The sequence below is a fragment of the Arachis hypogaea genome, chromosome 18, assembly GCF_003086295.3.
Source record: "Arachis hypogaea cultivar Tifrunner chromosome 18, arahy.Tifrunner.gnm2.J5K5, whole genome shotgun sequence".
In the NCBI taxonomy this organism is placed as follows: domain Eukaryota; kingdom Viridiplantae; phylum Streptophyta; class Magnoliopsida; order Fabales; family Fabaceae; genus Arachis; species Arachis hypogaea.
Window position 1 is genome coordinate 86,833,180 of NC_092053.1, and position 5,397 is coordinate 86,838,576.

At 41.7% G+C, this 5,397-nt stretch overlaps 1 non-coding gene across 1 annotated transcript; it reads right to left on the reverse strand.

Annotated features, from left to right (window-relative positions):
- Positions 1–580: 580 nt before the first annotated feature.
- LOC112774574 (small nucleolar RNA R71) lies at positions 581–688 on the reverse strand. The gene has a single exon (XR_003189055.1). It is a non-coding gene; the product is annotated as a small nucleolar RNA R71 (small nucleolar RNA).
- Positions 689–5,397: the final 4,709 nt, after the last annotated feature.

Consider the following 5,397-nt stretch of genomic DNA (forward strand, 5'->3'; position numbering starts at 1 on the left):
ACATAGAGGATTCCTCTTCTTTTCTTGTTCTCTTCTCTTTCTTATGAGCAGGAACAAGGAAAAAGGCATTCTTGTTGAAGCTGATCCAGAACCTGAAAGGACTCTGAAGAGGAAACTAAGAGAAGCTAAATTACAACAATCCAGAGACAACCTTATTGAAAATTTCGAACAAGTAAAGGAGATGGCAGCCGAACCCAACAACAATAATGCAAGGAGGATGCTTGGTGACTTTACTGCACCAAATTCCAATTTACATGGAAGAAGCATCTCCTTTCCTGCCATTGGAGTAAACAACTTTGAGCTGAAACCTCAGCTAGTTTCTCTGATGCAGCAGAACTGCAAGTTTCATGGACTTCCATCTGAAGATCCTTTTCAGTTCTTAACTGAATTTTTGCAGATATGTGATACTGTTAAGACTAATGGAGTAGATCCTGAAGTCTACAGGCTCATGCTTTTCCCTTTTGCTGTAAGAGACAGAGCTAGAATATGGTTGGACTCTCAACCTAAGGATAGCCTGAACTCTTGGGATAAGCTGGTCAAGGCTTTCTTAGCCAAGTTCTTTCCTCCTCAAAAGCTGAGCAAGCTTAGAGTGGATGTTCAAACCTTCAGACAGAAAGAAGGTGAATCCCTCTATGAAGCTTGGGAGAGATACAAGGAACTGACCAAAAAGTGTCCTTCTAACATGCTTTCAGAATGGACCATCTTGGATATATTCTATGATGGTCTGTCTGAATTAGCTAAGATGTCATTGGATACTTCTGCAGGTGGATCCATTCACCTAAAGAAAATGCCTGCAGAAGCTCAAGAACTCATTGACATGGTTGCTAATAACCAGTTCATGTACACTTCTGAAAGGAATCCTATGAATAATGGGATGCCTATGAAGAAGGGAGTTCTTGAAATTGATACTCTAAATGCTATATTAGCTCAGAATAAAATATTGACTCAGCAAGTTAATATGATTTCTCAGAGTCTGAATGGAATGCAAGCTGCATCCAATAGTACTCAAGAGGCATCTTCTAAAGAAGAAGCTTATGATCCTGAAAACCCTGCAATAGCAGAGGAAAATTATATGGGTGAACCTTATGGAAACACATATAATTCATCATGGAGAAATCATCCAAATTTCTCATGGAAGGATCAATAAAAGCCTCAACAAGGCTTTAATAATGGTGGAAGATACAGGTTTAGCAACAGCAAGCCTTTTCCATCATCCACTCAGCAGCAGACAGAGAACTCTGAACAAAATACCTCTAATTTAGCAAACTTATTCTCTGATCTGTCCAAGGCCACTGTAAGTTTCATGAATGAAACAAGGTCTTCCATTAGAAATTTGGAAGCACAAGTGGGCCAGCTGAGTAAAAGGATCACTGAAATCCTTCCTAGTACTCTCCCAAGCAATACAGAAGAGAATCCAAAAGGAGAGTGCAAGGCCATTGAATTAATTACCATGGCCGAACCTGTAAGGGAAGGAGAGGACGTGAATCCCAAGGAGGAAGACCTCCTAGGACGTCCAGTGATCAATAAGGAGTTTTCCTTTGAGGAACCAAAGGAATTTGAGGCTCATCTAGAGACCATAGAGATTCCATTAAACCTCCTTATGCCATTCATGAGCTCTGATGGGTATTCCTCTTCTGAAGAGAATGAGGATGTTACTGAAGAGCAAGCTACCAAGTTTCTTGGTGCAATCATGAAGATGAATGCCAAATTATTTGGTATTGAGACTTGGGAAGATGAACCTCCCTTGTTCACCAATGAACTAAGTGATCTGGATCAACTGACATTGCCTCAGAAGAAACAGGATCCTGGAAAGTTCTTAATACCTTGTACCATAGGCACCATGACCTTTGAGAAGGCTCTATGTGACCTTGGGTCAGGGATAAACCTCATGCCCCTATCTGTAATAGAGAAACTGGGAATCTATGGGGTGTAAGCCACTAAAATCTCATTAGAGATGGCAGACAATTCAAGAAAACAGGCTTATGGACAAGTAGAGGACGTGTTAGTAAAGGTTGAAGGCCTTTACATCCCTGCTGATTTCATAGTCCTAGATACTGGGAAGGATGAGGATGAATTCATCATCCTTGGAAGACCCTTCCTAGCCACAGCAAGAGCTGTGATTGATGTGGACAGAGGAGAATTGATCCTTCAATTAAATGAGGACAACCTTGTGTTTAAAACTCAAGGATCTCTCTCTGTACCCATGGAGAGGAAGCACAGTAAGCTTCTCTCATTGCAGAATCAACCAGAGCCCCCACAGTCAAACTCTAAGTTTGGTGTTGGGAGGCCACAACCAAACTCTAAATTTGGTGTTGAACTCCCATATCCAAACTCTAAGTTTGGTGTTGGGGAGTCTCAACAATGCTCTGAACATCTGTGAGGCTCCATGAGAGCCCACTGTCAAGCTATTGACATTAAAGAAGCGCTTGTTGGGAGGCAACCCAATTTTTATTTATCTAATTCTATTTTTGTTGTTTTTTATATTTTATTAGGTTCATGATCATGTGGAGTCACAAAATAAATATAAAAAATTGAAAACGGAATAAAAAATAGCAGAAGAAAAATCACACCCTGGAGGAAGACCTTACTGGCGTTTAAACGCCAGTAAGAAGCATGTTTTGGGCGTTCAACACCAGAACAGAGCATGGTTCTGGCGCTGAACGCCAGAAATGGGCAGCATCTGGGCGTTTAAATGCCAGAATTGCACCGTGGAGAAGAGCTGGCGCTGAACGCCCAGAACAAGCATGGTTCTGGCGTTCAACGCCAGAAATGGGCAACAAATGGGCGTTCAACGCCCAGAACAAGCACCAATCTGGCGCTGAACACCCAGAGTTGTGTGCAAGGGCATTTTGCATGCCTAATTTGGTGCAAGGTTGTAAATCCTTGAACACCTCAGGATCTGTGGACCCCACAGGATCACCTCAGGATCTGTGGACCCCACAGGATCCCCACCTACCTCCACTCACTTCTTCTCACCCCTCTTTCACACAATCCCATAAACACTCTTCCCCAAAACCCTTCACCAATCACCTCAATCTCTCTTCCCTATTACCCCTTCACCACTCAGATCCATCCACTTTTCCCCATAAACCTACCTGATAAACTCCACCTACCTTCAAAATTCAAAACCAATTTTCCACCCAACCCACCCTAAATGGCCGAACCTTACCCCCCTCCCTTCCCTATATAAAGCCCTTCATTCTTCTTCAAATTCACACAACATAACCCTCTCTTTCCCTTCTTGGCCGAAACATAACCCCTTCTCCCTGCCCTCCATTTCTTCTTCTTCTTCATCTATTCTTTCTTCTCTTGCTCGAGGGCGAGCAAAAATTCTAAGTTTGGTGTGGTAAAAGCATAAGCTTTTTGTTTTTCCATTACCATTGATGGCACCCAAAACCGGAGAATCCTCTAGAAAAGGGAAAGGGAAGACAAAAGCTTCCACCTCGGAGTCATGGGAAATGGAAAGGTTCATCTCCAAAGCCCATCAAGACCACTTCTATGATGTTGTGGCCTAGAAGAAGGTGATCCCCGAGGTCCCTTTCAAACTCAAGAAAAATGAGTATCCGGAGATCCGACATGAAATCCAAAGAAGAGGTTGGGAAGTTCTAACAAACCCCATCCAACAAGTCGGCATCCTAATGGTTCAAGAGTTCTATGCCAATGCATGGATCACTAGGAACCATGATCAAAGTAAGAACCCGAATCCAAAGAATTATGTTACAATGGTTTGGGGGAAATACTTAGATTTTAGTCCGGAGAATGTGAGGTTGGCGTTTAACTTGCCTATGATGCAAGAAGATGAGCGCCCCTACACTAGAAGGGTCAACTTTAATCAAAGGTTGGACCAAGTCCTCATGGACATATGTGTGGAAGGAGCTCAATGGAAGATTGACTCCAAAGGCAAGCCGGTTCAACTAAGAAGACTGGACCTCAAGCCTGTGGCTAGAGGATGGTTGGAGTTCATCCAACGCTCCATCATCCCGACTAGCAACCGATCTGAAGTTACTGTGGATCGGGCCATCATGATTCATAGCATCATGATTGGAGAGGAAGTAGAAGTTCATGAAGTCATCTCCCTTGAACTCTACAAAATAGCCGAAAAGTCCTCCCCCATGGCAAGGCTAGCTTTTCCTCATCTTATTTGCCATCTATGTTACTCAGCTGGAGCTTTCATAGAAGGAGACATTCACATTGAGGAAGAGAAGCCCATCACTAAGAAAAAGATGGAGCAAGCAAGAGAGCCCATTCATGGAGCTCAAGAGGCGCAGGAAGCTCATCACCATGAGATCCCGGAGATGCCTCAAATGCATTTTCCTCCACAAAACTATTGGGAGCAAATCAACACCTCTCTAGGAGAATTAAGTTCCAACATGGGACAACTAAGGGTGGAACATCAAGAGCACTCCATCATCCTTCATGAAATAAGAGAAAATTAAAAAGCAATGAGGGAGGAGCAACAAAGACAAGGAAGAGATATAGAAGAGCTCAAGGACATCATTGGTTCCTCAAGAAGGAAACGCCACCATCACTAAGGTGGACTCATTCCTTGTTCTTACACTCTCTGTTTTTCGTTTTCTATGTTAAGTGCTTATCCATGTTTGTGTCTTCATTACATGATCATTAGTAGTTAGTAACTTTGTCTTAAAGTTATGAATGTCCTATGAATCCATCACCTCTCTTAAATGAAAAAATGTTTTAATTCAAAAGAACAAGAAGTACATGAGTTTCAAATTTATCCTTGAACTTAGTTTAATTATATTGATGTGGTGACAATGCTTCTTGTTTTCTGAATGAATGCTTGAACAGTGCATATATATTTTGATGTTGTTGGTTAAGAATGTTAAATATGTTGGCTCTTGAAAGAATGATGACAAGGAGACATGTTATTTGATAATCTGAAAAATCATAAAAATGATTCTTGAAGCAAGAAAAAGCAGCAAAGAACAAAGCTTGCAGAAAAAAAAATATAGGCAAAAAAAAAAATAGAAAGAAAAAGAAAAAGCAAGCAGAAAAAGCCAAAAGCTCTTAAAACCAAGAAGCAAGAGCAAAAAGCCAGTTTCAGATAAAACCAAAATGCAAGGGTAATAAAAAGGATCCCAAGGCTTTGAGCATTAGTGGATAGGAGGGCCTAAAGGAATAAAATCCTGGCCTAAGCGGCTAAATCAAGCTGTCCCTAACCGTGTGCTTGTGGCGTGAAGGTGTCAAGTGAAAACTTGAGACTGAGCGGTTAAAGTCAAGGTCCAAAGCAAAAAAAAAAAAAAGAGTGTGCTTAAGAACCCTGGACACCTCTAATTGGGGACTTTAGCAAAGCTGAATCACAATCTGAAAAGGTTCACCCAGTTATGTGTCTGTGGCATTTATGTATCCGGTGGTAATACTGGAAAACAAAGTGCTTAG